At 28.7% G+C, this 25,464-nt stretch overlaps 1 protein-coding gene across 1 annotated transcript in view; it reads left to right on the forward strand.

The window, feature by feature from the left end:
* LOC107449198 (dentin sialophosphoprotein) overlaps positions 1 to 25,464 on the forward strand; it is a 35,391-nt gene that overhangs the window by 1,513 nt on the left and 8,414 nt on the right. The window lies entirely within an intron of this gene.

The raw sequence follows: 25,464 nt of genomic DNA on the forward strand, positions 1-25,464 counted from the left end.
AATTAGTGGTACACAGCGTTACGAAAAATTTAGAAAGGGTACACAAAAATCATAAGTTTGGGAAACACTGCGTTAATGCATATGGGTACATATTATAGCCGAAAGGGCTAATCTATCAATCCCATGGCCGACAGAGGACTCGAGAGTTCCAGCATGCATGACAATATTTCCTCTCTTCCCTTCAACACATGTAAAATTTCTTGTGTCCCCACTCCCCAATTTGTGACCCTGTATAGTTTTGTATTTATGGCTTTTTAGCCATACTAGTTGTAAGCGGTTTCTAAACCGTAAAGGTGCAGAATGCTCTGTACTGTGAGCTTTACGGTTAGTTGGATGGACAGACTGCTGCCGGTTATTTTACCATAATTTCGGAATGAAAATTCTGACAGTGTATTATCGTATTTCATACAAGATATTATGATACAATTTGAACAAAAATATCGGTAAATTTACCGCCTTATTAAGGCTACAGCCAATTTTCACCGTATTTTGGTTCAAAGTATAGACATTGTAGTTCAACGATGAACTGATTGTTATGTAAGTGTAATATTTTTCTTTAAAATAAATTCCGTTAAAAATAATTCATCAACGCAAAACAAGATTTTTTTGAATTTTAAAGTACACGGTTCCTAATATTTACTATGTTCTAAACATAAAAAAAAGTTCTAAAATGCTGCTCTAAACTATGAAATTTTCCCACGATTTACTTGAACTTGATTCTTGTGAATTTTTTCGAAGATTACAACTTATTTGGCGATAAATTCAGAAACAATTGTGCACAAATATTTGCATTCTGCACTAAGAAAAACAATTATGACCTAAACTATCAGAATATGTTTTCGGCTCTATTTGGACACCGAAAAGTTCAAATTTTTTTTACCGAAGTGCTTTGGTAATGACCTCTTATAAAATCAAAAATAAAATGTAGGTTCATAACATGTGATAAATTTAGGTAAATGTGGTAATATTTGGTAATTTTACCATGATAACTTAGAGCATAGCATAAAATCAAATATGGTTAAATTTTATTTTCAATTTTGTATTTTTTTACTAAATGCGTGGCAACAATTATTACTCTTGGGTAATTAAATAATTAAATTATTACTTTTAGTAATTAAACTAATAAACAAAATACTTTTTCTATTCTTAAACTGCTGCAAGCATCTATTATATATAATTCTCTTACGTGGCTCCCAAATTTTGACTGTATTTCTTTTCCGCCAGTGGCAACGTTTGTTTTGTTTTGAAAACAAAGCATTCTGCCTTTTAATGATGTGTTTCTTATCTAATATATAATTCTTTTACGTGGCTCCCAAATTTTGGCTGAAGTACTTTGTACAACTAAATAAGATTCTTTTCACAACAGTTAAATATTTACTTTCTTTTCTTTTCACAACAGTTAAATATTTACTTTATTTTCTTCATTCATAGAGAAAACAGTCGGCAAAGAATTTTGTTAGGTTAAAAAACATTTCGCTAAAAAAATAACGAATTCTGAGAGAAATAAAAATAAACAACTTAAAAAATAAAAATGCTGTTGCCAGCCATAGAATTTTTTGAAAGTTAACTTAGCAACATAAATCAAAATGACATAGAAGCGCAACTAGATCAAAATTATGATACCTTATGAGACGTAACAAATCCTTCAATTCTAAAAGTGTTGTATCGCCAAATGCCCAAATTAACAATTGTGCTCTTAAAGAAATTCTATAAAAAGTTTTAAATAAACAACCTACTTCTACAACTGCTTCTTGAAGAACTTGGCTCATTGATTAAAAATATTGTTTTAATTTTACAGTACTAACTTAACTTCTACTTTCATTATTGCTATGACCCTCTTTCATTACATTTTACAACTTCATGCTAAATTTGAGGACTTTAAGTTGTTTTGTGGTTGAATACTGACATTTAGAAATGTGTACATAAAAAAATATTTAGAGGTTAAGAGTTGCCTCAGAAAAATTTGAATTGTTGGCATTGAACTTAACAATGGAAACAATCGTTTTTGTGATAAATTGAATTGTATTGTTGACATGAAAACTAAAAATATTGTGTTTCAACTTAACAATATTACCTTAATTTATTAATTGCCTCGGAGAAATTTGAATTGTTAGCAATGACTTAAGCAAAAAGTTTTATTTTAACTGACAAATACTATATTATAATTTTAACTTTTTCTATGACTATACTCATTTTCTTACTCTTTTCTTTGTTTTTTATACATTTTATATTTTTGTGATAAAATAAAAAACTTATAGTTGTTCTGCTTCTGAACACTGATGAAAACACAAAATGATGGGCTTCATCAACAATCAAAAATATATACATTTATTTTACAAATTCCATATTATTAAGGTGGCGCCCTTCAGAGAATTAAAAATACAAAATTATCTTCATCAAAGCCGATGCTTTACATCCGGCGTTCAGTGGCAGACTACTATTTCATATTGTTTTACAACACATGGCTTTAGCCCTCTGGTGGGAAAGACTTTAAAACAAAACTTACAACAGTTACTTTTCTCAACAACTGAAATTTAGAATAGTGTGATTAAGAAAAATATGTGAACTGTTTGCAATTTCAAATTAATATTGAAATGTACAGGTTTAGAATTTTCTACAGTGAAAAGTTTTCGGAACTTCAGTATTCAAAAAAGTATACAAAAGCTAGACGTTAAGAACGTATCCAATGAGCGAGCAAAGCGAGCATCGGATTGCGAAGCAATCCGAAATGAACTGCGAAAGCAGTTCCGGGGGTTGGTGAGCGCCAGCGAGCAGGGGGCGAAGCCTCCTAGTTTTATATAATTTACAATTAGTTATTCCGCACTAATCTTAATGCAATGTTTATATTTTGTAAGAAACTTAGGTCATAGAATTTATAATGTTATATTAAAGTGCAAAAATATGTTTAATTTCCTGATGCTGATTTAATAAAGCAAGCTAAAAACATTTTTAAAATTAATAAATAAAAAATAAAAAAGATTATAAAAAGCAAAATCAATAAACAAATAAAAACCTGTACTAAATATCTTACTTACAATTAAAATCTCGCAACCAGTCCATTTCCCTTGAACAGAGTTTAAAAACTTTAATTTATAACGTGTATCATTTTTTTATGTTATTGTATATTCTTATTATGTTTCCCGGTGAATCAATTAAAACTTTTGTAACATTGCAACTTTGTGACTTTTGTAGCATCAATTAAAACAAATTTTATGTGTTGCATTATTTAGCAGCGTAATTTTGTAATTAGCGTTAAATCATCTTTTCCTTATTTCATTATTACAAGTTCAAGAAAAAAATTTTAAAAAAAGAACAGATTATTAATTAATAAAAATTTAATAATTTCTTTTCCTTAAACGATTTTGCCAGAAATTTAAAAATTGAAGGTTTTAATCTGAATATAAATTTATCATTGTTATAAGGCTCAAAATTTTTATGTATGATTACTTTATTTCACCTTTACTTTATTTCACATTTACTGCATATCATGAAATGTTATTATTTGTTGCTCGTAAATGTAGAAAAAACTATTTTTCCTATTGTTATATTTTATAATTATCAAAAAAAGTTTGCTGTCACTGTTTTATTACGACTGAGATGATGATGTATTCAGTGTCAATCAGAAAATAGATTAGATGATATCAATATAATACTGCAATTGTATTATTAAGCTGAATATTTAAATGGAATTAAATGATATTTTCTTTTTTTTTTTAGTATTAGACAAATTCAAAGGCAACACTGTAAAAAAGAGTTTTTCAAAATTTTGCAAAAACTTATCAAAATAGTTCCATAACAAATGCAGTTGAATTTAAAATCCACGTACTCATTATTAAGTATAGTGGCTTGCTCAAAATTGAATAGTCTCAAAAATTGCACATTATAGCAAAATTACGCATCCTCAAATGTAACGAAGTTCAAACTTTATTTGCGTTTAACGATCAAATACTCGGAAAGAAAATCTAAATGAGATAAAAGTTTACCGTACTTAACTTCATTCCAAATTTCTTTCATGAAAGAAGAAAATCTTTTGATTAATAATCAACCTTTTCTTACTTCAACGCTATGGTTATTTACAAATGACGAATTCTAAGACCTGTTTCAAGCTTGAGCAAGTCCCTATTCTCAATGATTAGTATATGGGGTTTTCAAATTCGACTGCATTTATTTCGGAGTTATTTTTACATATTTTTGCTCTAGGAGAAAAAAAAACATTTTACAGTGAATAGATGTATAAAATTTTACTTCTCAAAAAAATAAAAATTTGTTTTAAACCCGAAGTTTTTTAAATAAATGTTATTAAATAATCTAATGCTTGATAAATTTTGAAGGACGAAAAAACATGTGTTTAATAAAAGTCATCATCAATACGAAAAAAAATATGATTCTCCAATCAATCATCCTCATTGTGTTTTCAAGAGTAATATCTATGCAAATTTTTTCTGGAAATGACAAAAACTTTAAATATATTAAGACATCAATTTCATCAATTTCTCTAATATTTCGGGCAAACGAAAAATGTTATGAAAGGAAAATTCATCATTTCATTTAAATATTTCATTTAATTCATATATCCTTTTAAATAAAATCTATATTTTATACTAAGACTTGTGTATTTGGTATTTTATCGCTTGATTCTTACACGTCTCAAAAATGTCATGAATATTTTGCCCTTTAATTTTTCTCAATTAGAACTAATGAAATTAGTTATGCATTTTTAAATTAATTAACGTATTAAAAATTTTTAATACGAACAAACTTCTACCTTTACGTTCCTTCGTATTTTAAAATATTTCATAGAATTTAACACAAGTGTTTTCTGAATTTTAAAGAAAAAATATAAAAAAATAAATAAATAAAAAAAACAATGTAAAATTGAGCTCAGTTTTTTGTGCTCCACTTAGAATTTTTTTTTTATTTTCTTTACCCATATCTAAAGGAAGTACCATCATGATGAAAAAAAATTAACAACAGTAATCCGACTTTTATCCCCATTATAGATCATTATTGACACATAAACCAAATTAGAAGCATAATTTATGTAATATTTTCGGGTTCATTAGCTTATTTGTATGTCAGTTCTCATTTTATCATAATTTGCTTGCAAAATTTCTAAATATTCTCTTACTTTGTGTCACCACAATAGCACTTATATTAAATCTATGATAATTAAAAAAGAGTCAACAGTTAGTGAAGCAGTTTTTATTAATTTGCCTATCTTAAGACTCGTAAGAAAATAATATGTTGTTTGGTACAGTTCCTGACCAAAAATTAGACGCAATATAAGATTATATGTAAAACCTTAATTATCAAGTGATACTATACAGCTTCATTGTTTTTACGTCGCTGAAACCGGTTTGCACTAGTTTACGTTCGCGTATTAATTGGTTAAATGTGACGATATATAATATAAATTCGATGATTGGATAAAATATACGATACTAGTGGACTGCGCCCCCTGCTCGCTACTCAGCTAGATTTGGCATGTGACATTTTTGCGACAATCATTGGTCGATTCGCCGTGTAAGAGAAATAGTAACGTAAACAAAACAAAGCAAACTTTGCCACCGGCGGAAAAGAAATACAGCCAAAATTTCGGAGCCACGTAGGAGAATTATCTATATTAGATATTATATATCAAGAGAAATTATATAGAATATTTATTATATCAGGTATTATAATAGTATATTATAATAATTATACCAAATTATTATACACACTTTAGTTTTTTAATAATTACATGTTTAGCACAAGCTTATGTGCAATACTTTTATATTTAAACATACATGTAATGGGTTTCTATTTAGGAGATTTTTTATATACTTCGTATTTGTATTTATTTTTAACGTATTGCATTACAATGTTAAACAATTGATACACAAAGGAAAACAAGTGCGATATTCTCATAAAGCCAGAAGCACGGTAAAATTAACAATATTCTGATAGTTTTGACTATACTTTTTTTCTTAATATGCCTTGTCGTATGAAAGTATTGAAACACCAGTTTACGGCAATTTGTTTGTTATTGTTTTTTTAAATATTAAATTGAACAGTTGAAATTGATGATCGAAGTTATTTTTATGTTCGTAGATGCGCATGTCCTAATTTTAGATAATCAACCATACTAACTATATTATTTTCACACAGATTAACAACCAGCATTGATATACTTATCAAAATTCACTGCAAAATCACTGCAAATTTATTAGTGATAATTTTAGAAACTTTTCGAAAATTTTAAGCTTGGATTGAATATAATCTAAGAAATGATGCGCAAAATACCATACGAAACCCATATATATTTGTTAAATATGTAGGAAGTTCCATAATATATAACCCTGTAATTACATTTTTTACAATCTTTGCTAAAAATGAAACTGAAAGAAATGTAACAGTTTAGGGCAGAGGTCGCCAAAGTGGTCTATATAGACCCCCAGGGGTCTATTTAACATAAGCGGGGGTCGATCTAAGACAGGGGGGCGAATGGGGGTCGATCCGAATCGGAAGGGTCGATTGTGGGAACAACAGTTCTCAATACGCAAATCACACATACCTAATTAAGTATGCAAAATTTGAGAATTTTTTTTATAATTGACTCAATATCAGCTTCTTTATAAAACATGAATTAATAAAAGTATATTTACCGGGGTGAAACAAGTATTTACGTACCACCGCGCAGTGGCACGAACTCAGCGCAGTTTATATGTGCACTTGTCATATGCATATGTGCACTTGTCCAAATGTCACGTGTGACGAGCATTGACGTTACAAATGCAAATATCATACGCAGTTTCAGCTATCTTTGCAAACTGTGTTGAATATTTGCAGTGTCATTATTAAAACTTTTATAGTTTTGGATAATTAGTTATTGTTTCGATAAAACCATTCGTTTNTTATCAATGAAAATAAGTAATTAATGATTGCTTTGCTACTTTCAGTTAAGTAAAAAAAAAATTCTTTTACTAATTGACAATGTTTTTTAATAGAACGTGTAAAGAATCCGTGTAGAATGTGAAATTATTGCCTTTTTAGAATAATAATGCCCTTTTTTAAACTTTTGCACCCTGCCCTTTTTTCTGCCTAGAATGAGCTCTGAACACAGTATCTAATAGAGTTTTATTTTAATTAACAGAAAATTACTTTTATGGGGGTCGATGGAGATTTCGAAAAATTATGTAGGGGTCGACCATCAAAAAAGTTTGGCGACCCCTGGTTTAGGGGTTGCAAACTAATTCTTAAGAGAGAAAAAAACACTCCCGAAACCTGCGAAATCACATGTAAAATAGATGATATGAAAACCAATTTGATAATACTAAAAACATTTATATAAAGGATGATCAATGCTGTGCAACCTGTGTTTATTTTATTTTACTTTATAACCATCGTTGAACAGCCGACCCAATTTTTGAATGTACTACTAGTAATGTTCAACTAAGTAGCCTTGTAATTTTGAGTCCAATCCAGAAGACAAGGGAACTCCTGGATTGGGAGAAATTTGCCTTCGTGGAGGACTTTTTGATGGAACTGACCAGCATTTGTGTTACATGGACAGAAAAAATACGAAAACCTCCCATGGTTAGCCTGACGGCAAGAGGACTGTAACCCATTATCCGTCCACCACTGAGGATATTTTACGTCAGTACTGTGATCGGTGCAAGTCGGATGCAGAATTCGTATCTACCAGCCATCGCTGGGATTCGAACCCGGTTCACCTCATTGGAAGGCAAAAGCTCTATCCCCTGAGCCATCACCTCTCAACCTGTTTTTATTGTAATAATGCCGTTTTCATCATGCAAATACTCAAAAATCGGAATATTCCTTTCCTAAAATTTCACCGTTATCATTATTCACATATGCAGAAAAGTATAAATGTTTAAAGAATAAAGTTTAATTTTTTATTCCTTTCTTTCGACAGACAGTAAAGATAAAATGTTTCGAAAGTAAATTAATTATATGCTATATTAGCTTTTCCTACCGTTTAACTGTTATAATACAGCTAAAGTAATGGAAAGTCAGATCACAAACAGCAGAAAACAGCCATAGTTTGTTGCCATGGACACCGTTATAGTTGCACCAAATACTATACAATAGAATATTTTTAAGTCTATATTCCTGAATTTAATGCGCAAGAAGTTCTATAATATTGAAAAAAGCACGTGGTTTGAAAAAAGTAATTTAGGAAACTGTCCAAGAAAATCAACTTTACCCTTTAGAAATTGAAAAACCTTAGAAAAGTCATTTTAATTTTCTCAATATGAATTATTTTACTTTACCTTAGTACTTAAAAAATGTTCTTAAAAGTAACACATATTATTTTAAATAATAGTGTAAAATAATATGAAATATTATCCTATGATGAAGTTAATTTATGATGCAACTAGTGTAAATGCATGGTTATGTACTGTTGATAATTTAGTTAAATGCTATCAATTATAATTTGTTTATAATAATTAGTTTAGTTTAATTAAATTAGTAAGGAATGGAATATTTATACATATATATATATGATCAGTATATTAATATCTATAATATCTATATCTATATACTAATATCAATATACGTATAATAAAAAAAGGATGTGTTTTTGTTTACCGGATTGCACTAAAATACAAAATTCAACATGAAGCTGTGTGTTTGAATAAAATTTTAAGCAAATTACGAACGCTGATTTACGAATTTTAAATATATTTGTAAGATCAGAGACACTTAAAAAATTAAATTTTCTCATTGGTATAGAGGAAGCTATTGTTTTAAATGTTATACCTGTAAGTGACGTAGCCTGGTTATCCCGATCCTGATTGGATGTTGAAACGTGTCATTTGTTTGCGTTATCAGCTGTCCTTTCCGTTATATTTCAAGTAAGCCTAGCCCGTCCAGTATCAATTCTCTTATGTGACACATTCTACCTTCTTTCACAAATATTTCTACCAATCTTTCACTATATAATTCTTATTTAACGCAAAGACAGGCACGATGTCATATAGAACATAAGCAAACAACACAAGATATACAAAGCAAAAATACATCACGGTTACAATAAAATGCATAAACAAATATTAAATCTAAGTTAAGTAAAATATCATACGTAGAAGGGAGATAATTATATTTTAACAAATATGATTTGCGATACGGAGATGTATTTAATTAACGTTAATTAATTAACTTATGTGGAGAGACATAGCTCGACATTAACACACCTTGTTTATAAACAATCATCTGGCGCTTAGGTCATAGGTCATTTGTCTTTGTATCAGTAATCGTCTTCTCGAGTATAACAAATACCCAATTAAACTATAAGCAATTCAGTTCTTTCAAATATTTTGATGATAACATCAGTTATAATTGCTAACTTATAGCTTTAATCTAAAAATTGTTTACTGAGCGTTCTGTAATACTTAATTATTTTTCATTCGCTATGCCAGGTTATCTAGATGATCATTTGTGAATTTTTCCTCATTGAATTATGAGAGCATAAGCGGACTACCATAATCCACCGTCAAATTAATATTCCTAAAGATATCTCAACTCACGTGATTGTAGCTCATTTTCAACCATTCATTCTAAAACGAAAACTTGAGCAGCGATGGCTCAGGGGATAGAGCGTTCGCCTTCCTATGAAGCGAACCGGGTTCGAATCCCAGTTGATACGAATTCTGCATCCGACTTGCACCGACCACAGTGCTGATGTGAGATATCCTAAGTGGTAGACGGATCATGGGTTAGAGTCCCCTTGCCGTCAGGCTAACCGTGGGAGGTTCTCTGGGTCTTCCTCTCCATGTAACGCAAATGTGGGCTAGCTCCATCAAAAAAGTCCTCTACGAAAGCAAATTTCTCCCAATACTCGATCCAGGAGTTCCCTTGTCTTCTGGATTGGGTTCAAAATTACAAGGCTACGGAGTTAAACATTAGTAGTCGTAAACCCATAAAATTGGGACGGCTGTTCAACGACGGTTATAAAATAAAATAAAAAATAAAACGACAACTTTTTTTAAACAATTCGCTAGTTACTGACAGCAAATGATTTGCCAGTTAAGGTCAATTGTAACTGGAGAATCGTTTGCTGTCGTCAGCCTGGCATTGATATTTGTAATAGAAATTAGCTGATTTGAAATCAAACTTTTGTTGTGAATGAATAATAATTTGTACATTGTTTCCTGTAGAAACGTTGTACGAATACCTGTAAGAATGTACCATTACCATTAATACCATTTGTATACCTGTAAGAACGTTGTTTTTTTTTCTACAGAACTTATGGTGATGTTTCAATAGAAATTCGAACATAAAAATATCCCTTTTCAAATTTAAAGTATCATAAGGAATTTGAAGGATAAAGAAATATAAAAGCTTATAGTTTATACATTTGCATTATATTATTTCAATTTTAGAATAGTTTCATCTTAAATATTATTTCTAACATCCTCTTTTTAATAGGATTACTTTAAATGTGTTGTCTGTCAAAGTGGTTGTGATGAAAAAACAGACCTACAAGTGTTCATACAAATACAAATTTATATATATGTTACTACGAATTTGAGTAATCGGTTATTATTAATACTAACTGGTCAATATTAATAATAACCAAATAAGCCGGTATAAGTGAATAAGTTAAGCGCATTTATCACATTATTATTATTAATAATAACCAACGAAGTTTGGATAATGTCATTCTTTCGTATTTTTAATTCGGATATTTCCGTATCGTGATCTTCCTCGCCAATTGCAATCGCCAAGGCACCAAATTGATTTTAAACTGGAAAATTTTTAAAAAAAATAAATGAAAATAAATAAATAAAAATAAATAAAAAAAACATATAAATGTTTGCTCGTGGGTGCCTACGAGTTATACCCTTCGAGTTGGTTCCTTTCTATGATGTTTTGTTTTAGTTTCTCACGGGCAGCAGCCCAAAAATTACCAAGACTTAGCGATTATTCTGCCACAGATCACGATATAGAAATCTCCCCCTTTTTTATTTCTCACTAAGACCAAAAGAACCGGTTATTATTATTAGTGACTGGTAAGCATTAATAATAACCGGATTTATTACTTTGACCATGACATAAATCTTTAGTTCACCTTTGTTTTGGGGCGTTAATTAGTAAATTAAGGTGGTCAAACGGATTTCATTATTAGTGGACAAATCAACTATACTTATTATCTTGCATTAATTTTAAAATGAATAAACCTTACTTCTATTCACGCGCACTGAGAAAAAAATATGGTCAAAACTAGCAATCATGATAAAATTTATCGTATTCCTGAATCTATAGGAATACCCGAAATCTCGTAAATTTTTAACCGAAGTTCTTCCGAAATGATTTTGAAAAAATCAACAAGAAAATATGATTTTATAAAATGTAATACAATTTGGTAAATGTGGTAAAATTTAGTAATTTTATCATGATACCTGAGAGGCATTTTTTTGTGGCCCGCGAACTAAAATATATTAGTTGTCATTTTTTTGCGGACAATTTTCGTAAAAAATCTATATGGATTTAAAATACTTTTCTCATTAATAAAAACCTAATTTCTTCGTTTCTGTGAAGTTTAACATACCAACAGTGCAAAGAAATTTATTTCTTAGGTTTTGCACCCAAGAAAATATTTATTCAAATACAAAAATAATCGAGTATGTTGCTCTATTTTATTTCATTTTTTTGTATTTTGTGAATATAATTTAGCATTTGCATATCAGAAATTTTCTCGAAGAAATTCTCCGAAAAACTTTTTGAAACCACTCATTTTGGCCGAAAATATTTGCACACACATTTATAAATTTTAAATTTGAGATGTAAATATCTATTCTCTGGTGGTTGCAGCAGGCAAACCTCAATTTTCTCATTGAATATTTTGTGCGCTACTATGTAAGTTTTAATACCAACCTTTTTAAAGTTGTATATCTTAACAATTAGATATCTGTTGTACATTATTTGCTTAATACATAAGTGCACTTTAAAGTTATTGTAACCCGAATTTTTATTATTTATGTAATATTTTTAAAAATGTTATTAATAACAATTAAATATTTTCAAAAATCTACTTCTTATTCTAATTTGTAATTCAATACTTTTGTTTTGTACAACTTTAATGTTCCTTCAAACATAAAAGAATCCTACATAAAATTTTGATAAAGTTGCGGCCTGCCATTAATTTCTACCTTACAGCATGGCATAAAAACCATTTATTCTGTTCAATTTTCCTTTTAGATTTATTCCAAACTAAAATTGGGGTAATACGAACTATGATTTTTAAAACCTGAATTTCTGTTAAAACGTTACCAGATGAAAGGAAAAATTACAAAATGAAAGGTTTAAATAGCGTATATTTTGGCTTTTATTACTAGAGTTTTGTTTTTCTTTAGCAGCAATGTCATTTCCTTACAATCTGGTAATTTTGTCTAACATTTCTTCTCCGCGTATGATTATGTTCTTTTAAGTTTAACTTTTGTTTTCTTAAATCTTCAGTTCATGCTCATTAATTAATTTTTTTTAAATTCCGAGCAATTCAACAAAATTCAAAATAAATTGCAAAATTAAAATGGATATAACAATTACATAACAAATAACAAAATTTATCGTACCAATTAACTTAATTAAAACTTAAGAGGATAAATTTATTTTTATTAACCAAAACTGTAACTTATCTTCCAAAACTGTAAAGGGGCTTAATCTCTTTGAACTTGGACTATTTTTGAATTCGATATTTAAATTGAAATGTGTTTAAAAAAATCCTAATTATTTATTAATTGTTATGCTAAAGTATAGGATAAGAGTTTGTGCATGTTTTTCGAAATATTATATAAATGTGATTTCCACCTATTACGGTGCTTCTGTACAATTTAATTTGTTTTTATTCAGTTAATATATACTTAATAAAATATAATATTCTAGTTCTAATTTTAATAATTCTGGTAACTTTATCGTACTGTATGGTAATGTCATTTCTGGTACATAAATTATAACACTGGTTATTTAAACCAAAATATACAGTATATAATCCATTTATTTACTTATCTTTCCCCGTCATATGATAATGGTTTACGGAAAATTCTGATTTTCAAAATTATAGTTCTTATTACTACACTTTTAGTAAAAATTACAAAACTGAAAAGTGCATTTACCCGAATAAATGGCTTTTATGTCATGCTCTAAGGTAATATGATAAAATTACCATATTTTACCACATTTACAAAAGTTTATTACATATTATAAAATCATATTTCATTGTTAATTTTACCACAACCATTTTCGGAGCGCAACGGCAAAAATTACCGAGCTTTTGGTGTTCCCATAGAGCCCATAGTAAATTTTACTATATCCTGGTAGTTTTGACCATACTTTTTTTCTAAGTGCAAAAATTCAAATTTATTTAGAGGTATTCAAATTCAAGGTGGTAATAATTTTACAGTGTCTCTGTTGCTATGATTCACTAAATAAATACAACTAAATTCAACTGAAAAATTATTTCCCAGTTTTTCTGGGTAGAATATTGATCTAGTTTAAAATAAGAAACTCTCAGAGCTGCAGCTATTGTACGAAATAAGCAGTTCGTGGAATTGGCTCTTGTTGAATTTGTTTCGCTCAGCCACACCCTAAAATTAAAGAGACAGGTAGTTCTACGCATTCATTAGTCATCATAACTCGGGGAATGACTAATTGGCTTATTGCAATGCCAGTCTACTACTAAACATTTATGAAAACCAGCGTAAATATTAGTAGACTTTTGATGAGTCTGCAAACGTACTTCATTACTGTAAACTACTTATAATCTAAAAAAATTTGAGTAAGCTTAGGCAATAACTTGTCATAAAAACTTGAATATTTATATAACTGCAAGATATGACTTTTGACATTTAGCTGCGCATGCTAAACTTCTTGCTATCATGCCAAAGTAATTATTGGTACAGATAAAAGTTAACTGCGTCGGGGAAAAAGAGCAAATCAGTTTAAAATACCACATAGATATCGAATTAAAATATAGTTGAGGTTAATTCATGCTACAAGTGAACTCATAATATGAAATATGATTAAAAAGTCAAGCAATTAATGAACTCAATTAATGGATTATTCTAAATAAAATAGTAAAATCTAAATATTCTTGATTAAATAATAAAATCTAAATATTCTAAATAAAATATCAATATACTAAATACACTAAAAAAAACAATTCGAATTTTAAAATAAAAAAAGCTATTAAAAGTATTGAATGAGTTTTTAAAATGAAAATAATTATTTAAGGAAAATAGGTAAACAGCTCAGAAAGTGACTCAACATTATTGATGTAATTTAATGATTAATTACGTTTGCGCAAAGCAAAAAGAGATTTTCATCTATTTCAATTACAAATTTCTTGAAAAATCGAAGGAAACAGTTTAAAAATAACTCCATGCCTTATTTAAAAGTAAAACAACTGTCAACAGGGAATCTTAAAATCATTTACCTCACATGCCATTCCGTAGGGCAAACTTTACCGTCAGAAAAAAACTGACAAGCAAATGAACATTTAGGGTAAATTAGCTGTCAGGCAAACGGAGTCGGGCAACCCGACACTCGATTGAAAAACATTGATGCTTGTATTAAGAAATGCTGTTGTAAAAAGGTTAAGAATCTTAGCTACAAGCATAATGTAGTACATTCTTCTTCTTTTTGGGAACTACAACCTATGACAGGCCAAGGCCGTCCCAATAAGTTTTTGCCATCTTGATCTGTTCTGACCTATCATCTTTAGGTCCCTCTCAACTGCGTCCAGTCACCTAGTCGGTGGACAACCCCTTTTTCTTGTACTTTCTGATTTAAAAAAAAAGTTACTTATTTGCGGGGTCTTCAGATCTATAAAGGTGTCCCAGCCATCGAATGCGATTGGCCTTAATAACATGAACTATGTCTGGTTGTTTATACTTTTTATATAACTCATGATTGTAAAGGGTGCGCCGTTTGTTATTCTCATAGACTGCACCAAAAATTCTTCCAAGTATCCCTCTCTCAAAAATCAGCAATTTGTTCTCCTCTTTTCTATTAAGAGTTCATAGGCCGGGATAGCCTGGTCGGTAGAGCGCTGGGCCCATATCCAAGAGGTCGTGGGTTCGATCCTCGCCGGCCAAAGACTCCCCGTGTAGTAAATGGTGACTGATGCACGTTAAATCTGTCGAGTCTCAAAGTCCTCCATGTTCCCATAACAAATCAATACCTCTGGGGGTACTGATCCAGGAGCTTCCTTGTCTTCTGGATTGGTTCAAAATTACAAGGCTACGGAGTTGAACATTAGTAGTCGTAAACCCATGAAATTGGGTCGGCTGTTCAACGACGGTTATAAAATAAAATAAAATAAAATAAAATAAAATATTAAGAGTTCAGCACTCACTACCATATCGGATCACAGGCCGTTGGAGTGTTTTGTATATGAATGTAGTACATAATATTGATATATAACATTGGTAAATATAGATACAGAAAACATTAATATCTACAGTCAGAAAACAGTTGAAACTTCTTGTCACAATTTACCTACAAATAACTAAAAACGATTACTTTAAAAAAATAATAAACAAGTAATATTAAAACAAAATTAAAGTCAATTCCTACTTAAGTCAATAAAGAAAAATTAATTAAATTTAACAAATGAATTAATATTTGAAAAAACTGTATTGGCATCAAGTGTCCATCCACTAAAAGTTTTGAAAAAATGTACTTGAACTTAAATAGATGAATAAAAAGCATTTTATTAACGATTGAAAATTTGGACAAGATATATAAGTACATAAAGGGAGAGTGTGAACTAATAGCAGAAATTGAAAAATCACTAAGAAGGTGTACCAAAGGTTGATAAAATAAAAAAATGATGTAAAAAGGTTCAAATTTAGTCAAATTGGTAGCTTGAAAAAAAAACTGTGATATAAAAATTAACAAGAACCTGAATATAAACAAATTTTTTTTTTCCAGATTCAGTGATTCACCCTATTCCATTAAAAGTGCATGAGTGCTTTTGCGGAAGTGAGCACTTCCAATCAAATCATTACATTGTCCAAATGTAAGTGTTGGAAAAGTGCCAACCTTTATGAAGGAATTTTTTTTTAACAGATAATATCTGAGCTTTTTTATTGAACTTTACTCAATGTTATCGGATATCAAACAGTTTTGTGAGGTTCAACTTAGCTCTATTTTTAAAGGACGCTTTCATTTTGTTGAAAGGTGAGTATTTCATTTCGAAAATGATGCTTCACTCTCATTGGGTAGGGTTTTACGTTTATTATCGGATACTTTACCCATTCTATTTTTAAAACATTAACGCATGGATCTTTTCCATTTGTCATCGCGCGGAGATGTCGATTTATGCTATTTATATTTAGATTTTGAGATATGTTAGCAAACATAGACTACACTCTCAGAAATGAAACTCTCACTTTTAACAAATCCTTGAACTATATTGCGTTAATTTTGAGAATAATTTCGCTACGAAATCTCATGGTTTGTGACGAAAAGTGAACTTTAATAAAATGATGACGAAAATGTTTCCTCAACTCGAAACCTCATGGTAGTGCATCGTGGGAGATTGTTGAAATAAAGAAAATTTAAAAAACGAAACTGAAATGAAGACTAAGGGATCAAAACAAAGTGCCGAAGTAAGCCGTCTTGCCGGTATGGTGGACAAGGAATTGGCCTCGTAGCAGGAGGATCCCGGTATTGAACCCAGCATCGAACAATAACCCCGCTCTCTTTGTTCTTCTTGTGTTGTTAGAGAGACACTATTCCGCCCATATGGTGACCACGATAAAGTAATTATTTAAAAAGTAAGATATTAGACACCGCGATTTTTTTTTTTTATAAAAAATTAAATGACAAAATATTTTTCTAATTTTGACGAAATGTGTTTCCATGAAGAAATGACGATAGTTATTTCGCCACTTTGACAAAAACTTCGCTCGGAGCATTTACCGAGAAACGGTTTCGTCAAATACGGAGAAAGTTTCGTGATGTTTGAGTGAGTATCCATTTTTTACAGTATGTCACGTGCTAGTAATAAAACATTTTTTTCTTTAATTAGTATTTGTAACGTTTTTTTTTTAATTATTATTTGAAGGATGTGTATAATATGAGCTGTGTATGAAAACCATAGAGAAAACAAAGCTAAACAATGTGAATGCAGAGCAAAGGTAGTTAGCAGTGCCCGGAGACAAACTTAGTTTTTAGGAACTTGGAATATGATGTAGAACTTTAAAAGGAACATTTTAATTTTCAGATAATGTAAAAACTTAAATCTACGGCACTTGGAATTTTTATAAATTTTTAATTGAATAAGATTCCGCAGCTTGAAAAAAAGTTAATACAACGTAACAAAAAGTTAAAACAACGTAACTCAATAACTTCTAAATTTTCACTCGATTCCATTTAAAATTTAACAGTGTTTTACTTACGTAGTTTTATGTGCTTCATAAAACTAAAATAGAAAACATTACTAATGTAGTTTTTATTACACGTATGTTCTGATAATTAAATAAGAATGTTTCAGACATTTTTCATTCAACATGTCGCTAATTTGTTTTTTTTTTTTTTAAATGCACGTGCAAAGCAAACTAAAATATTAATAGATATTCTGCTGAATTTTTAGTTAAATCGTATAAAAATTTGAACTAGTTATGGGGCTCGTAATTAGCTAATGAAATTAGGACTATTTAAAAAAAAAAAGCATTTTATCCTTGAATTCATTTTTAATCATCTTTCATAAATTTGACAAACCTCTAAGTCTGCACCCGGGGACAGAAGTCCCCTCTTAACCCTCTCTGCCTACGCCATTGTGTGATGAAGCACGTAAAAAAGCACATGAAAATACACTATTATTTCGCGTCTATAATCAAAAACCTTTCTCTGTGCTGAAATACAGAATGACAGAAGGAAAACAATAAGTTGCAAAAGAAAACTTAGCAAATTGGAAAAGGGAAAACAAGAAGCTTCAAAAGAAAGATTAGCAAGTTGGAAAAGGGAAAACAAGAAGCTTCAAAAGAAAAATTAGCAAGTTGGAAAAGGGAAAACAATAAGCTGCAAAAGAAAAATTAGCAAGTTGGAAGAAGGAAGACAAGAAGCTGCTAAAGAAAAATAAGCAAGTTGGAAGAAGGAAGACAAGAAGCTGCTAAATAAGCAAGTAGGAAGAAGGAAAACATGAAGTTCAAAAGAAAAATAAGCAAGTTGGAAGAAAGAAAAAATGTTTTAACTACGAGGAATGGAGAACAAGCTTGAACTAGCTAATCCAATAAAAGAGGGGAGACAAGAAAATAAGATTGAACAAAAAAAGAAACAGGTGTTTCTTATCTTGTTCAAGCTTGTTCTCCATTCCCTTCTGATTAAACCGCCTTTCTTTCCCTTTTTGTAACTTGTTTATAATTTTTCTTCAGCATCTCCGTGCACCTGAGAAAAGTTCTTGAATATAAAATCGGAAATATATGTGTCTGTTTTTTTTCTTTTTTTCTGCTTTATTTGTGCTTTATTCCTGTAATCAAGCTTTATTTTGTTTATATTTGAAAAACCTCCTAAAAAAACACACAATATGTGTATCAATTAAAGTAAAAAAACGCAAAAAAAACACAAATAATGCTACATAAATAGACAAAATACACGGAGAAAAAATTCTGGCAAAATTACCGAATCGCACATTTCTGGTAAAAAAAATAATAATTGCTCTGAGAACTAAAACCAAAGTATACGGTATTTAAACTATTCATTTGGTAACGATCTAACTCAAATTCTGGTTTTCAAAATTATAGTTCTGATTACCACGCATTTAATAAAAAATACAAAAATGAAAAGTAAATTTAACCAAATAAATGACTTATCTGCCATGCTTTAAAGTATCATGATAAAATTTCCAAAATTAACGACATTTACAAAATTTAATCACATTGATCAATTGTTTCCACTTTTTTCATGTTATCTCCAAAAAATAAAAAAATTTTAAAAATAATTAATAGCTAATTTTACTTTATAGAAAACATTTTGCAAAGGGCAGGAAATATTACTTTAATCAAGTTCCTTCTAAATTTGAAATGCTCTAAATTTGAAAATTAACTTACTAAGGAAAGCAGCGCTCATTAACAAGTATTACATTTAATGTATGATTTAATCTGAAAATGAACTTATTAATTTAAGATTCGCTAAGTATAGCAATAATATAAAATAATCTTCTTTTTATAAATTATTTCAATAATAATATTAGTTTACGTTAGTATGTATGTGTCAGTAATATCACAGTTAATACTATAAAACCCAACAATATTTGTCTTGAAATGTGTAGGTAAAAACAGAAAAGCAATTATTTTAAAAGGAGTAAAAATGAAATTGATCCCTCCTCGGGTAAATGTTATACCTTAATGGTCCAAAAATATTTCAAGTTTAGTTTTCATAAGAAGAAAAACTGAGGACTCAATATTTTTAAAATTTATGAATATTGTATTTTTAACAAATTATAATTTATAATTAATTATAATTTATAATTAATTATAATTTATAATTAATTATAATTTATAATTAATTTTAAATTAATTATAATTTTAAATTAATTATAATTTGAAATTAATTATAATTTGAAATTAATTATAATTTATAATTAATTATAATTTATAATATAATTTTAAATTAATTATAATTTATAATTAATTATAATTTATATTTGTATTTAAATATAATTTTTAATTAAATATAACTTGTAATTAATTATAATTTATAATTTTTAATTAATTTTAATTTTTAATTAATTATAATTTATAATTAATTATAATTTATAATTAATTACACATTGCTATATACATTGAACCATACGCAACATTGAACACTTTACACTTGTTAAGTAAAAGTGCCTTTCTTCCTTTAAAATGGAGTAACAATCTCTGGAGAGGATCACGACCTTCTCAATAAAAGATTATGATTTTTACCAACATGTTCCAGTTCTTATTTAAAATATTTTAAGATCTTCCTAAAGACAATGAATGCACCGTAGATTTAGGTCTTCCTATAGCTCATACACAATATGGTTTGACCATAAAAATAGTAGGAACATGTTCCTTGAACATTTTGTTTCCTTCCAATCTGACGAGGCGTCCTGCATTTGTTGGATATCAATTTTCATGTTAATTTTCGATTCATGAAATAAGAAAAGTTATCAATTTTTACAAACTTATAAGATCCATTTTCATTGAAAGTACTTTTTTTAACTCCTTAACGATCTTATTATTTTCAAGAAAATGATCATAAAAGTGCCTATTTTTTCTTCAAGAAAACTATATTATAAAAAAAGCACAATTTATGTATTCATTTTTGATTTTTGGTTTTTTTTTTAACTTGAATTTTCCATGTATACAAACAGAATACGTAGCTGAGCCACTTATGCTATACGCATCACAAATATATATATTTGGATTGTGCTGACATCTAGTTTAAAATAAACTATCTCTAGTTAACTAATTTTTCCAACGTTAACTAACAAAATATTTTTTTCATCCTGCAAAAAAAAATTTCAGATCATCCTTGCTTTTGTACACAGAGAAAAATATTCTGGTAAAATTACCGATCTGTGTGATAACATTTTTAAATAAAAATATATAATTCCGGTAATAAAAACCCAAAATATACGGTATTTAAACCATTCGATTTGCAATTTTTCCATTCATGTAGTAACGATTTACCAGAAATTCTGGTTTTTCTCAATTATAGAATAGATCTTTTTACGACACATTTAGTAAAAAATACAAACATAAAAAAGTACCAAATTTTTCCACCTTTAGCAAATTTAATCACATAGGTACTACAAAACCATGTTTCATAGTTAATTTTACCAAAATCATTACAATGCGCGGCGGTAAAAAAATTACAGACTTTTTGGAGATTTCCATAGAGCTGGAGACATAGAGTCAAAAGCACGGTAGTTTTGATCCTTTTTTTTTTCAGTTTAATTATGTCTATATAATCATCATAAGCCATCATCTGTACAGATAGTATGTGAAATAATGAATCTCCGAGAGTTATTTCTAAATGTTGTTTTACCAGTCGTATAGTTTCGTGAAAAAAATCGATTTTGAGTTAATCTAGCTTCTTAAATTATCTCTTTAAAATTCCGTAGCTTAATTTCCTTAGACGCGTAATTTATCTTGTTCCCCTATACATAATGCAAGCGAAAAGCTTCGTTTCATTCAATCTCGCCAATTTACTTCAAAATAAGAGAAGCCAGCTGATGAATAAGTTATGCGTCTCGGTTTGGTGAAAGCGGAACGCCATATGCACATCAGCACACATATCCGTCATTTAATATCACCCTATTCCTCATTATGTCTCCTAAAAAAACATTTATGTGCTGCTGAACATAATGAAACATTACAACTATTTTTATATCGCGAGATCTTCATCAAATTTTGTGTTTAACAAACTTTTTCATTCCTTGACTAATTTCATTAGCTTCGCTAATAATCTCAACTAGTATCATATTACATGAACTGACTATGGGGCACTAAACTCTGCTCACTTCGCTCACCAACCGCCTCAATCACTTCAAAATAATTCTTGATTCTTGACGATGAACATATTGTTTAATCAAAATAAAAAATAATTATTCAATTAAAAATTAGCTATGTTTACTCATTTGTTTCTGATTCCATCGGATTGAAATTTAAATCTAATATTTTTTAAATTACAACTACTATATTTCCAACAAGTTTTCGATTTTTTTTTAGTTACAACAAACATTTGTTTAACGTTTTTTGCTCGAGGAAATATTCAGTGCGAAAAGTTAATTTTTATTATTGATGAGTTTTAAATAGTTATTTCGAGTTCATTTTTTAAATTGCGTACATTAACTGCATACATTATACATGCTTGTAATTCACACGATTTTATTTAAAATGTATTAAACAAAATCAATATAATAAATTAAAAAAGCCGTAACGAAATATTTTTATCGTAATATGGTGCATATTTACCATAAATTTCTATGTAATGAAGGAGCAACAAAATTTTTTTCTCGCTTTTAAGTTTGAATCATAATGAAAATCAAAAATGTAATAGTATTAGATAATAACATTAAGAAGGGATGACAAATAAATATTTCCATACTATAAATACAGTTATAACTTGGATTACTCTTTTATAATGATGGCAAGTACAGTTATATGAAACTTATTTGTGCATTAAATGTAATAATATCATGTCATTTTTTTGACGAATGAGAGTACATGAAAGAGAAAGACGACAATTCTCCTTTCATAATATATATAACTGTTAAAGATGGTTTACATTACAAAATTCGATATTAGTTCAATGATTTGTAAACATAAATATTTAAACTGAAGTGTAACTATTATTTTGTTACAATATATTGATGAGTTTTAATTATTGATTCAAACTTTACTTATGACTTGATCTTAAATTATATTTAAAACTTAACTCACAAAAATTAAAGGTTCTGGAGTGAGCATTTTTAGGAGTAAGCATTTTTTATATGTACATTTAGAGTGAAAATACATAAAATAAACTATTCATATATGTATAGTTTATTGTATTTTACATACAAAATTAATTTATCACATTTGAACATTTTTGAGACTGCACAGTGAAAAATTCCGGATCAAATTACGGTATAAAATACCGGCACTTTAGGAGCATCATTCATAAAATCCATTTTACCTTAAAATCTATTTTTATTGCAAAATATTAAATAGTAATTTTTACTATTTAATTTGTTATTTATATTTCTTTAATTTGTGTGATTCAGTAATTTTACGGTAATTATTATTATAAAAATCATGCTAAATCAATTTTTTTTTGTGCTCACGTGTTTCGGTAAAAATGGATATTATGGTAAAAAGTACGGGCACCTTGAGTGCCTGTAGTTTTTATCGAAATTTTTTACAGTGTATCTATATAATAGAATTAGTACTGTCTTTAGAACCAATAATTATTTCCAGAAAAAGAACCTTAATCCTTCTAAAAATATAATTAAAAATTAAATTCTATAAGGTAATGTTACTAATTATATTAATTCAATGAGAAGTTTTAATTTAATCGAGTGAAAGTTGGGGTCGGTTTCTCAGAACGAGCCGGAGTCAGAGACAAACATTTGAAACCTATACTGTAAAAGAATGCATATACGATTGCGGTAAAAAGTACTGGCTTTTAGAGTGCCGGTACTCTTTACCGTAAATCAATTTTTACCGTGAAATTTTACACAGAGAAAAAATCTAATAAAATTATACCAATAATAATATTTCTGGTTAAAATAAAAAATAAAAATAAATAAGAAAACATAATTTAGGTTAATAAACCTAAAATATATGGCACTTAAACCATTCATTTCGTAATTTTCCTGTTCATATAGTAATAGTTAACAGAAAATTCTGTTTTTAAAAATTAGTGTTTTTTCTACCACACAGTTAGTAAAAAATACAAAATTGAGAAATAATTTAACCGAATAAATGATTTTTATGCCATGCTCTAATGTATTCTGATAAAATTACCATATTTTACCATATATGTACGCAATTTTATCATAAAACTATATTTTACTATAAGACTATATTTATTATAAAACTATATTTTGTTGTTAATTTTACCAGAATCATTACCAAAGCACTTCGGTGAAAATTACCGAGCTTTTTAGTGTTCCCATTGAGCCAGAAACACGGTGAATTTTATTCTAGTAGTTTTGACCATGCTATTTTTTTCTCATTGTACGGAATGAAAAAAAAATCTGATTTACCGTACCTTATACAGTATTTACTGACTCACTGTAGTTTAGCATATATTGCTTAAAAAACTACGTTATGAAATTTTACAGTAAAATTGGATTTTGAGATAAAATGTAAGTAATTTTATCTGGAATTTTTTCCAGTGTAAGGACCCAAAGCACTGCATTGATGGATTAAGGGGACTGCAATTAAATGTAAACTCTCAATGCGTAATGTTTTACGCAAGATGTATCATGTATTGCGGTGACAAGAGCAATACGAATTGTATCGAGTAGATAAACTCTATAGTAATATATTTGCATTATTGTAATAATAGTACAAATCTGATATACTGTACTTTTTACAGTATTTATTGAGTCAGTGTAGTTAAGTATATATTACTTAAACAACTACGTTATGAAATTTTACAGAAAAATTACCAAATGAATGGTTTAAATACCATATATTTTGGTTTTATTAACAAAAATTATATTGTTTTATTCCCCGAAGTATTACTACCATACAGTACTGCAATTATATCAGAGTTTTTTTCCCTGTTATTCATTAAGAATTAAATGGCGTTGTTAGGTTGACTATTATAAAACAAGTTTAGTAAAAAGAAATTTTTTTATTTTTTTCCCTTTGATTTTTAAAATTTGCATATTTAGTAATTCTTACTACTATTTAATGTTAAAAGTTTCATGCAGGATTTTTTAAATATTACTTTCAATGTCGTATTACATTAAATATTTCAAAAAGCTTTATTTTTTCCAAAATTCTGTATAGCACGTTTAGCAGAAATTGAATTTCATAAAAAAAAGTTTAAATATTGGAGAATGTATGGTCGATTTCCATTTAAAAAAACTCCATTTAAAAAACGATAATAAAACATTTAAATTGAAGTCATCATCAACTGTGAAATAAATTCAAGGACAATAGTTGTTGATCCCAGTAAAAAAAAATTTTTTTATACATTAACATTGAACTTTTAGCTAGAAATCAATAAATCAATCAGTTTTCGAATTAATATTTGAAAATAAACACATGAATAACGATTTTTTTCAAACTGGGCTTAAATTTTAAAATTATATTGAGCTTAATTTTTAATACAGATATTAAAAAGACCTAATTACTATATTTTGGTTGTCATAACAAATATCAGCATATTTGAAGTGTTAAGTCCTTTGATATTTTTCTTCCAATAAACTACATTAATAACATTAAATTTTATCGAAATTTTAAAATATTTCATTCCATCATATTATCCGAATAGTTTTCTACAAACAATCTAGATTTTAAGTTTAACTACTGTTGAATTTATTTCATAAGGTACTGCTTTTGATAACCCAGGACACAGTAGTAAACACTACCTAGTTGAAAATATTAAGCACTGGAGAAATTTCTGTTGAATCAATATACTCTAGTCCAGCAGTTCTAAATTTCATTTTTTTCGACAGTGGAACCCTAAATGATCAAACTTTTTTCGCCGGAACCCCAACTTCATAAAATAAAGTATATAAAGATAATTATGAATGTACTTAACAACAATATAGTATTTTATTTTAAAGCTAGGAGGCTTTGCCCCCTGCTCGCTGGCGCTCGCCAACCCCGAAACTGCTTTCGCAGTTCATTTCGGATTGCTTCGCAATCCGATGCTCGCTTTGCTCGCTCATTGGATACGTTCTTAACGTCTAGCTTTTGTATACTTTTTTGAACACTGAAGTTCCGAAAACTTTTCACTGTAGAAAATTCTAAACCTGTGCATTTC

This window comes from Parasteatoda tepidariorum, chromosome 6, assembly GCF_043381705.1.
Source record: "Parasteatoda tepidariorum isolate YZ-2023 chromosome 6, CAS_Ptep_4.0, whole genome shotgun sequence".
NCBI lineage: Eukaryota > Metazoa > Arthropoda > Arachnida > Araneae > Theridiidae > Parasteatoda > Parasteatoda tepidariorum.